At 41.7% G+C, this 12,991-nt stretch overlaps 1 pseudogene; it reads left to right on the top strand.

The window, feature by feature from the left end:
• The window catches only part of LOC139447272 (uncharacterized), an 89,248-nt pseudogene extending 76,634 nt beyond the window's left edge, over positions 1-12,614 (top strand).
• The last annotated feature ends 377 nt before the right edge of the window (positions 12,615-12,991 follow it).

Raw genomic sequence — 12,991 nt, 5'->3', positions numbered from 1 at the left:
CTAATACCGGCTTGCAGATATGTGAATCGGATACCTGCCAGATATGTTTTAACAGTGTCATGTGTGAGTTTGAGGACGTCGTGGCAATGAGCATGGGGTACTGAAGGTAAGCTTCATTAACTGGTGGCAGGGCACTGCTAGCACCCAGTGGGTAAACAACCTGAACTTTAACATAAACTTGATATAGCACTGGAAACCTGTAGGGTAGGCTGTTCTTGTGTGTTGACTGATAGCTGCTGACCACAGGGTATCCAAATGTCTGTTCAGGACCACATCACTTGTGAGCTCGTGTGGCCCCAGAGCTCGGAATTTCCTGAACTGCAAACGGGAAAGTGCATCTGCAATGTTATTTTGCACACCTGGAACATGTTCGGCTCACACGATCAAGTTAATTGTAGCTGCTTGCCATGTGAGGGTCCGCATTAGAGCCATGATGTTCATACATTTTGATCTACCCTTTTTGATAATACACACAGTAGCTATGTTGTCACAAGGTTAGGATTGCTTCCACAGTTCTACCAGCTTCACAACAGGAGGATCAATAGTCAGGAAGTCATCTAACAGATGCAGAATATTTTCCACGCCATCGGAGACCAAAGAAAGGAAAGTACTTGGGGTGCAGCGGAATCTGTTTAAATGCGTCAGTAATGTACACTTTACACATCTGTGCACCATGCCCCAATTGTTTAATAACTGCAATAGCATTTTCTATGGTCAAGTGGGAAAGTGAAGCAGATTCCTTATTAATGAGATCGTTGATACCTGTGTCGTATCGCCTGTGTCATGTGGGGCTGACAGATCAGTTTATATTCGTCCAACTGTTTATGTTTTGCATCATTTGTGTCACTGTAAATGTTCTTACATATGCCAAAGGCCTGGGTGAATTCGGCAAGGGCCAGTGCACGATTTAACCTAACATCCTCTTCCAATTGGTAGACATTGTCATCATATTCGGTCATTCTTGCGCCTAAGGTGTCTTGGTTGCGTAATAATAGCAAAGCAAGGTTGCAATTCTTGCCGTTTTTGATCTTCATCTTACGAGCTGGAGCGACAGAGTGAATGTGTGGCAGAGAATCAGAAGGCGCTTCATGGTTGTGTTGATTTGGTAATCCCACAGCCGCGTGATCAGTTGACACTGTGTGTTTTTTAACTGTGCTAGTCCACGTTGTAGATTTGTAACACTTACAGTGACAGAAGGCACGGAGTTGGTCACATTTTCCACATTGTCCAACACAACGCTGTCTGGTAGATCTAGATCTAGATCTCCGCTGTGAGATAGTCCAGCCTCAACATTCACCGTAAGTGTAGCTGCCGGTGTCGAATTAGCACTGAGACCGTCAGACAAGGTCACTGTCGCTGATACTGGCTATCAGTGTTGATCCTCTTGCACCAACTGCAGCAAGTTTTTCCTTGGCCAGTTATTCGACACCCTCACGACATTTTCCGCCAGTTGTATGCGTAATGTACAGTCGTCGATGTTACAGGTGGTTACACCATTTACAATTCCATACAATCATCGATGTTCCAGGTGATAACTCACAAATGCATTGCATACAATCGTCCATGTTCCAGGTGGTTACTCACAAATGCATTGCATTCAATCGTCGATATTGCAGGTGGTTACTCACAAATGCATTGCATTCAATCGTCGATATTGCAGGTGGTTACTCATAAATGCATTGCATACAACTGTCGATGTTTCAGGTGGTTGCTCAATAATGCATTGCATACGATCGTCGATGTTGCAGGTGGTTACACAATTAAACATTTAATACAATAATCGACGTTGCTACTGGTTACTCACAAATGCATCGCATCCACTCATCGATGTTCCTTGTGGTTACTCACAAATGCATCGGATACAATCATCGATGTTGTAGGTGATCACATACACACACAGTGAATACAGTCATCGATATTGCAGGTGATTACTCACAAATGCATCGTATTCAATCGTCGATATTTGCTGGTGATACTCACAAATGTATCGCGTACAATCATCGTTGTTGCTGGTGGTTACAAACACACACAATCAATACAGTCATAGATATTGCAGGTGACTACTCACGAATGCATTGCATACAATTGTCGATGTTGAAGGTGGATACGCCATTACACATTCCATACAATCATCGATGATCCTAGCAATTTCTCAAAAATGTTTCGCATATAATCATTGATATTGTAGATGGATACCCTCAAATGAATTGAATACATTCGTCGATGTTCCAGGTGATTACTCACAAATAAATCACATACAATCGTCGATGTTCCAGGTGATTACTCACAAATAAATCACATACAATCGTCGATGTTCCAGGTGATTACTCACAAATAAATCACATACAATCGTCGATGTTCCAGGTGATTACTCACAAATGCATCATTCTTCGCATACAATCATCGATGTTGCAGATGGATACTCAAAAATGCATCCCATACAATCCATGTTGCTGCTGGTTACTCACAAATGCAGAGCATACAATCGTCCATGTTGCAAGTGGTTACATACACACACATTTCATACAATCGACGATGTTGCTAGTGGTTACATACACACACATTCCATACAATCGTCGATGTTGCTAGTGGTTACACACACACACATTCCATACAATCGTCGATGTTGCTAGTGGTTACATACACACATTCCATACAATCGTCAATGTTGCTAGTGGTTACATACACACACATTCCATACAATTGTCGATGTTGCAGGTGGTTACATACACACACATTTCATGCAATCGTCCATGTTGCTAGTGGTTACATACACACACATTTCATACAATCGTCGATGTTGCTAGTGGTTACATACACACACATTCCATACAATCGTCGATATTGCAAATGGTTACATAAACACACATTCCATACAATCGTCAATGTTGCTAGTGGTTCCATACACACACATTCCATACAATCGTCGATGTTGCTAGTGGTTACATACACACACATTCCATACAATCGTCAATGTTTCTAGTGGTTCCATACACACACATTCCATACAATCGTCCATCTTGCTAGTGGTTACATACACACACATTTCATACAATCGTCCATGTTGCTAGTGGTTACATACACACACACACATTCCATACAATCGTCGATGTTGCAAGTGGTTAAACACAAACACACACATTCCATAAAATCGTCGATGTTGCTAGTGGTTACATACACACACATTCCATACAATCATTGATGTTGCTAGTGGTTACATACACACACATTCCATACAATCGTCAATGTTGCTAGTGGTTACATATACACATATTCCATACAATCGTCCATGTTCCTAGTGGTTACATATACACACATTCCATACAATCGTCCTTGTTGCTAGTGGTTACACACAAACACACACACATTCCATACAATTGTCGATGTTGCAAGTGGTTCAACACAAACACACACATTCCATACAATCGTCCATGTTGCTTGCGGTTACATACACACACATTCCATACAATCGTCCATGTTGCTAGTGGTTAAACACAAACACACACACATTCCATACAATTGTCGATGTTGCAAGTGGTTCAACACAAACACACACATTCCATACAATCGACTATGTTGCTAGTGGTTACATACACACACATTCCATACAATCGTCGATGTTGCAAGTGGTTACATACACACACATTCCATACAATCGTCAATGTTGCTAGTGGTTTTATACACACACATTCCATACAATCGTCGATGTTGCTAGTGGTTACATACACACACATTCCATACAATCGTCGATGTTGCTAGTGGTTACATACACACACATTCCATACAATCGTTGATGTTGCAAGTGGTTACATACACACACATTCCATACAATCGTCGATGTTGCTAGTGGTTATATACACACACATTCCATACAATCGTCGATGTTGCTAGTGGTTACATACACACACATTCCATACAATTGTCGATGTTGCAAGTGGTTACATACACACACATTCCATACAATCGTCGATGTTGCTAGTGGTTATATACACACACATTCCATACAATCGTCCATGTTGCTAGTGGTTATATACATACACATTCCATACAATCGTCGATTTTTCTAGTGGTTCCATACACACACTTTCCTTACAGTCTTCGATGTTGCTAGTGGTTACATACACACACATTCCATACAATCGTTGATGTCGCTAGCGGTTACATACACACACATTTCATACAATCGTCGATATTGCTAGCGGTTATATACACACACATTCCATACAATCGTCGATGTTGCTAGTGGTTGTATACACACACATTCCATACAATCGTCGATGTTGCTAGTGGTTACATACACACACATTCCATACAATCGTCGATGTTGCTAGTGGTTGTATACACACACATTCCATTGAATCGTCGATGTTGCTAGTGGTTACATACACACACATTCCATACAATCGTCGATGTTGCTAGTGGTTACATATACACATATTCCATTCAATCGTCCACATTGCTAGTGGTTACATACACACACATTTGATGCAATAGTCCATGTTCCTAGTGGTTAAACACAAACACACACATTCCATACAATCGTCGATCTTGGTAGTGGTTACATACAAACACACATTCCATACAATCGTCGATGTTGCTAGTGGTTACATACACACACATTCCATACAATCGTCGATGTTGCTAGTGGTTACATACACACACATTCCATACAATCGTCGATGTTGCAAGTGGTTACATACACACACATTCCATACAATCGTCGATGTTGCTAGTGGTTATATACACACACATTCCATACAATCGTCGATGTTGCTAGTGGTTACATACACACACATTCCATGCAATCTTTGATGTTGCTAGTGGTTACATACACACACATTCCATACAATCTTCGATGTTGCTAGTGGTTAAACACAAACACACACATTCCATACAATCGTCGATGTTTCTAGTGGTTACATACACACACATTCCATACAATCTTCGATGTTGCTAGTGGTTACATACACACACATTCCATACAATCTTCGATGTTGCTAGTGGTTAAACACAAACACACACATTCCATACAATCATCGATTTTGCTAGTGGTTACACACACACACACATTCCATACAATTTTCGATGTTGCTAGTGGTTACATACACACACATTCCATACAATCTTCCATGTTGCTAGTGGTTACATACACACACATTCCATACAATATTCGATGTTGCTAGTGGTTAAACACAAACACACACATTCCGTACAATCGTCGATTTTGCTAGTGGTTACACACACACATACAGTCAATACAATTTTCGATGTTGCTAGTGGTTACATACACACACAATCCATACAATCGTCCATGTTGCTAGTGGTTACATACACACACATTCCATACAATCGTCCATGTTGCTAGTGGTTACATACACACACATTCCATACAGTCGGCGATGTTGCAGGTGGTTACACACACATACATTCCATACAGTCGTCGATGTTGCAGGTGGTTACACATACATGCATTCCATACAGTCGGCGATGTTGCATGTGATTTCACACACGTACATTCCATACAGTCGGCGATGTTGCTAGTGGTTACATACACACACATTCCATACAATCTTTGATGTTGCTAGTGGTTAAACACAAACACACACATTCCATACAATCGTCGATGTTGCAAGTGGTTACACACACACACACATTCCATACAATTTTCGATGTTGCTAGTGGTTACATACACACACATTCCATACAATCTTCGATGTTGCTAGTGGTTACATACACACACATTCCATACAATCTTCGATGTTGCTAGTGGTTACACACACACACACATTCCATACAATTTTTGATGTTGCTAGTGGTTACATACACACACAATCCATACAATCGTCCATGTTGCTAGTGGTTACATACACAAACATTCCATACAATCGTCGATGTTCCTAGTGGTTACATACACACACATTCCATACAGTCGGCGATGTTGCAGGTGGTTACACACACATACATTCCATAAAATCGTCGATGTTGCAGGTGGTTACACACACATACATTCCATACACTCGGCGATGTTGCATGTGATTACACACACGTACATTCCATACAGTCGGCGATGTTGCAGGCGGTTACACACACATACATTCCATACAGTCGTCGATGTTGCAGGCGGTTACACACACGTACATTCCATACAGTCGGCGATGTTGCAGGCGGTTACACACACGTACATTCCATACAGTCGGCGATGTTGCAGGCGGTTACACACACGTACATTCAGTACAGTCAGCGATGTTGCAGGTGGTTACACACACATACATTTCATACAGTCGGCGATGTTGTAGTATCTTACACACACATGCATTTCATACAGTCGGCGATGTTGCAGGTGGTTACAAACAGACACATTCCATACAGTCGGCGATGTTGCAGGCGGTTACACACACATACATTCCATACTGTCGGCGATGTTGCAGGCGGTTACACACACATACATTTCATACAGTCGGCGATGTTGTAGTTCCTTACACACACATGCATTTCATACAGTCGGCGATGTTGCAGGTGGTTACAAACAGACACATTCCATACAGTCGGCGATGTTGCAGGCGGTTACACACACATACATTCCATACAGTCGGCGATGTTGCAGGTTGTTACACACACATACATTCCATACAGTCGGCGATGTTGTAGTTCCTTACACACACATGCATTTCATACAGTCGTCGATGTTGCAGGTGGTTACACACACATACATTCCATACAGTCGGCGATGTTGCAGGCGGTTACACACACATACATTTCTATACAGTCGACAAACACATTTTTTACAGTCGGCGATGTTCCAGGTGGTTACACACACGTACATTCCATACAGTCGGCGATGTTGCAGTTGGTTTCACACACATACATTCCATACAGTCGGCGATGTTCCAGGTGGTTACACACAAATACATTCCATACAGTCGGCGATGTTGCACGTTGTTATACACACATACATTCCATACAGTCGGCGATGTTGCAGGTGGTTACAAACAGACACATTCCATACAGTCGGCGATGTTGCAGGCGGTTACACACACATACATTCCATACTGTCGGCGATGTTGTAGTTCCTTACACACACATGCATTTCATACAGTCGGCGATGTTGCAGGTGGTTACAAACAGACACATTCCATACAGTCGGCGATGTTGCAGGCGGTTACACACACATACATTCCATACAGTCGGCGATGTTGCAGGTTGTTACACACACATACATTCCATACAGTCGGCGATGTTGTAGTTCCTTACACACACATACATTCCATACAGTCGGCGATGTTGCAGGCGGTTACACACACATACATTTCTATACAGTCGACAAACACATTTTTTACAGTCGGCGATGTTCCAGGTGGTTACACACACGTACATTCCATACAGTCGGCGATGTTGCAGTTGGTTTCACACACATACATTCCATACAGTCGGCGATGTTGCAGTTGGTTACACACACACACATTCCATACAGTCGGCGATGTTGCAGTTGGTTACGCACACATACCTTCCATACACTCGGCGATGTTGCAGGTGGTTACACACACATACATTCCATACAGTCGGCGATGTTTTAGTGGGTTACACACACATACATTCCATACATTTGGCCATGTTGCAGGTGGTTACACACACATACATTCCATACAGTCGGGGATGTTTTAGTGGGTTACACACACATACATTCCATACAGTTGGCGATGTTTTAGTGGGTTACACACACATACATTCCATACATTTGGCCATGTTGCAGGTGGTTACACACACGTACATTCCATACAGTCGGCGATGTTGCAGGTGGTTACGCACACATACCTTCCATACAGTCGGCGATGTTGCAGTTGGTTACGCACACATACCTTCCATACAGTCGGCGATGTTGCAGGTGGTTACACACACATACATTTCATACAGTCGGCGATGTTGCAGTTCGTTACACACACATATATTTCATACAGTCGGCGATGTTGCAGGTGGTTACACACATATACATTCCATACAGTCGGCGATGTTGCAGGTCGTTCAGGTGTTCAAACTAACTGTAGAAACGTGCTTGTTTCTTGCAAGATTTCCTGCCTTGTGTTTACTGTCATGTTTTCCGTCGCAAATGTCTGACAGGATATGACAACTCTGGTTTTAATATCTGAACAAACATGCCTTTCTGACAAACAACAACCCCACCCCTGCGATCACGGTTTTGGTTTTACACTATGAGTTGATCGTTGAGTGCATACCTAGTGTCCACAACTGCATGCACTGCAGGCTCTTGTTATTTGTTATTTTGAATCCACAAAGACAATCGGGTATTTGTTTACGTCGCGTATTTCCATTTGGCCTCAAAACGGATCTATGTACATTCCACTATGTTGTTGATCTCTGAATGCCGTCACAGTGTAAGATATCTCAGTGTCCCTATCAACTGTTGATAAATACCCTCAACCTATGAACTGCCAATATTGCGTTCAGGAAGTGACGTCACCATCTTCATCTGTTATCAGTAACTGGGAACGGAATTCTTCTCGCTCATGAGAGCAATTTGATCTTTCACCTGCTTTATATTTGCATGTATAAGAATATATAGGTCTGCAACAAACTACACTGTGAAGGTAATGACATTTTAAACTCATGGCTATAATAATTGTCACCCCTAGATATAAGCGTCTATGTATAGGGATGACAACAATTATTGCTACCCCCAGATATATGCGTCTTTGTATGGGGGTGACAACAATTATTGCTACCCCCAGATATATGCGTCTTTGTATAGTGGGCACTATAATAATTGTCACCCCCAGATATAAGCGTCTTTTTATAGGGATGACAACAACTATTGCTACCCCCAGATATATGCCACTTTGTATAGTTGGCACTATAATAAATTGTCTCCTCCCCAGATATATGAGTCTTTGTATAGGGGACACTATCAATATTAACACCGTTCCCCCTCCATCCCCCGATATAAACGTCTTTGTATAGTTGGCACTATAATAAATTGTCTCCTCCCCAGATATAAGCGTCTTAGTATAGGAGTGACTATAATTATTGTCTCCTCCCCAGATATATGCGTCTTTGTATAGGGGTGACTATAAATGTGAACATGAGTTTATTAAACGTTTATGTAAATACATATGTTGTGTTAATAAGCAACTCTTAAAACACATAATTTGATATTATTATTGTTATGTGTGTAAACATATATGAAGAGGTGAAACGTGAAACACATCAGAAGAGAGTAACAAAAAATACATTCGCGATGGTACAAAACAAATGAACTTTTTTGCAATAGTTAATATGTATGACCTGTCACAGTCGCTACTTCCTTTACAAACACATTAGTACAAACAAATATCTTCTCAGAGATAGGTTAAATAAGGCGATATGAATGTGATGTATTATTTTACAATCAAACTGTCTGTTTTATAACACATCAATGTAGATAGATTGACAAAACAACGTTGATAAAACAAATGTAGAAATATATAGGTTTGGTGTTTATTCATTTATCAGTCAATGTAGTTATGTGTAACAATCATTTAGAATCCCCAAACGTGTAGTTATAACGGCACATCCCGCCATTCCCCGCCAGGACACAGCACAGCCTCCCCGCCCCGTGTGACTAGCTGACTGTTAAAGTGACTGAAGCGGACATAGAAGTTATCTGTTCATGTGTTGTCTGTTGTCTGGACAAATGTCAAAATGTCTTCACTTGGCTTAGTGTTCTGTTTCATTGTATTCTATATTGTACAAGGAGAGTTTAGAATTCACACAGTGGTAGTTTAAACACGAAATTGTGTAAATATTTCTGCAAAGAGCCTTGACGTCTGACTTCCATATCACAGCAACAGGGCGGAACAAAAGTTTGTCAAAAATTGTTTTATTTGATGTTTATTTGTTTATCAAACCATGTAACTTTGCATAAAATTCATTTAGAATTCACATACATATAGTTTTACAGTATATTTATTCCGCTATGAGTCACACAAAAGACCGAATTGACAAACTGGTGAAACTCACAGTCGAACATTCAGCGCGCTGTTTACAGATAACCTCCCGAGATTCACAACAAATGTTCGACTTTGTCATCTACAGTAAATAAACTCGTCACACAACAAACACCATCTATATTTCCAGGTCCTAAACTACATCTGGACGCCGCTCGAGCCAACACAAGACACTGCCATGTAACTACAGACGGTGAGCTGGTCAACTGGGAGCCCGACACAGAGCGCCACGTAACTAAAGACGGTGAACTGGTCAACTCGCCGCCCGACACATGGTCACGTGACATGCACAGGCTACAGTTGTATTGGGGGACCTGTGCCTCCACCCCCATCCCTCTTTCTCCACCACACCCCACTCTCACCCCGGTATACAACACACCCAGATACTGGGAGACACGCACTAGGGTGCGGGTGGTGGGGGGAAGGTCGTGGTATGTCCTGGAGATGGGGGTGTGCGAGGCAGGACAGGTGGACAGTGAGTGGTGTGTTTCTCTACAGCGTCGCTCCTGGTGTGTCCGTGTAGCGAGCTGTGACAGACACAGGGAGAGTATCTGTACCATGGTGTATCGGGAGGAAGAGCAGGGCGAGTGTCACCACAACACCATGTCTCGCACTCCCGGCACACAGGCCACCCTCCACTATGGCGTGGTGCTGGATGTGGGGAGGGGCAGAATCGCCTTCATCGATTTCAACAGAGGGATTGTTTTAGCGAAGTATAATGAGAGGTTCGGGGAAAACCTGTACCCCATGTTTAGTGCTGGGTCGCTGTCAGATGACTGCACTGTCAACATGGAGCTGATCAGCGGGGACAACATCGCCATCACTGACACCAAGATGTCACTGATCCATGACGCGCTGACATAGGAAATAAACAAGACATGAGACTCTGCGAAATTATCAGTGTAACCTGAGACCATATAACAGATTATTATATGGTACCTGGTGTAACTGAGAGATTTATATCAGGTGTTTCAATGACGTGTACGAACTGAGAGAAGCTGACATATAAGTGTCTGGTTTCTATGTTATTTCATGTTCACAAAAAGTAACGAAGTTTGCTGAATGTGATGTTTTGCTGCACGAGAGGGTTGTACAGTGTATACAAAGTATTTAGAATTCTCACATGACCATCTTTATGTTGAAATTATTGCTGTAGTGACTTCCAACATGAGACACTGTGTGATGTTTTGAGATTGATGTGATATGAAAATGAGTGAAGTGAAGTTTTACAAAAAATGTTTCAAATAGCAATTTTCTTCATTTCGCATCACTTGCCTGTGAATTTTAACTGTTTTGAATCCAAACATTAATAGTTTCATCATTAGAATGTTTTTGTAGCAGCTTAAACTATGACACAGTGTGTGGTTCTCTGATCATGACATGCGTGCGAGAGCACAAGATTGACAACAGATTTCGTTATTTCACCTCACTTGCCTGTAGATTATACATGTATTTAAGAATTGAAGATCAGTTTGGATGGGTTCATTGAAGTGTGAACGATTTAAAAGCGCTGGTTAAACTGTGTTTAAGTTTCACCAGCTCCTTGTGGAATGTGAACTGGTGGGGATTGAACGGGGTGCCCTGAAACTCGCGTGTTTTGTGGTAATTTTCAAGGTCAAGGTGTGTTATATTTGGAGTTTGGGATTTGTCGTGTGTGCTGTAATACTTTGCTTACCTGATGCTGGCTTCGTTTCTGTGCCCCGTCCTTCCTCATGTGGCGCCGCTTCTCGGCCTAGAATACGCACACGAAGAAGGTCGACCAACTCAGAAACCGGACTAGTAGTTCCGTCAACGGGCATTTTCTCGTCTCCGATGACAAGGCGACTATGCTTGACGTAAGAGGCGACTAACGGGATTGGCTGGACAGGCTCGCTGACTTGGTTGATGCATGTCGTCGTATCCCAATTGCGTGGATCGGTGCTCATGATAGTAATTACTGGATTGTCTGGTCCAAACTCGATTATTTACAGACTGACGTCATATAGCTGGAATTTTGCTGAGTGCGGCGTCAAACAAACAAACCAACCGTCTCCGATGACCAATCGGTAAAACGGGTAGATCTGTAGATCGAAGCAAGTTTGTTATTATTATTTTTTATTTCAAGTTTCTTTCCTTACCTTTTTTATGTCTTATATTTTTAAAAGCTAGATTGATTTTATTTGGCTTACCATTGAACACTTTCAGAGCCTATTAATTTAGTGTTTTTCATTGTAGATTTGCTGTGTCTTGGTTTCTCAAAATCTTGTAGGGTTTTTTTCTGATACGAATGTGAATCAGGTTTTAGTTTGGGATTGATCAGGAGCAGACGCTTTGATCTGTGTCGACGGCCACATCTGAGCAGGGTACAACATTGGTGTCATTTGCAATTGCCTTGGTGCTAAATGCCTGTCATTTCCGAAAACAAGGCATCAAAGTCAATATCCGTCAAAAAAAATCAATTTCGCTCACCTCAGTAAGTTTACAGAATTCTTTTTCTTCACTTGCGTTATTAGTATTGATAAATAGCCATTCCATTCCAAATCACCGTAGGGACAATCAGTTTTGTTTCATGCAGCAGACGAAAAATACTAAATTAATTATATTTCTGATAAATGCAGTGATTAAAAAGAAAAAAGAAAAACACCGATCGAAAATTCGGGGAAACCTTGGAAAGAAGTTCTGGCAAAAGTTCACAGGATCAATTTCACAAAAAAATGTTCACATCATGAGAGCTTTTCTGTCCGTTCACAGGTGTGTGAACTCCAAATATCTGATCACGTGACTACCAAATATTTTCAATCCAGCATAGACAGTTTTACGGCTACTTTTTGAACAGCACACAGTATTTCACATGGTGTTTACCGGACTTAGTTTGGCGTCAACACGTGTCTGTGAATATCCAAAGAATAACCTGTGTGAGCTGCGACGAATTATCTGCCGTGTGTGAATGAAACATTATAACAACGCGCTGTGTGTTTGGGTCTGAGGAGCTGGCGACCCTGATAATGATTATA

This window comes from Haliotis cracherodii, unplaced genomic scaffold, assembly GCF_022045235.1.
Source record: "Haliotis cracherodii isolate W230 unplaced genomic scaffold, xgHalCrac1.p SCAF_7, whole genome shotgun sequence".
NCBI classification, from domain to species: Eukaryota; Metazoa; Mollusca; class Gastropoda; order Lepetellida; family Haliotidae; genus Haliotis; species Haliotis cracherodii.
The sequence above is the reverse complement of the archived record's forward strand: the minus strand, read 5'-3'. Positions and strand labels throughout refer to the sequence as shown.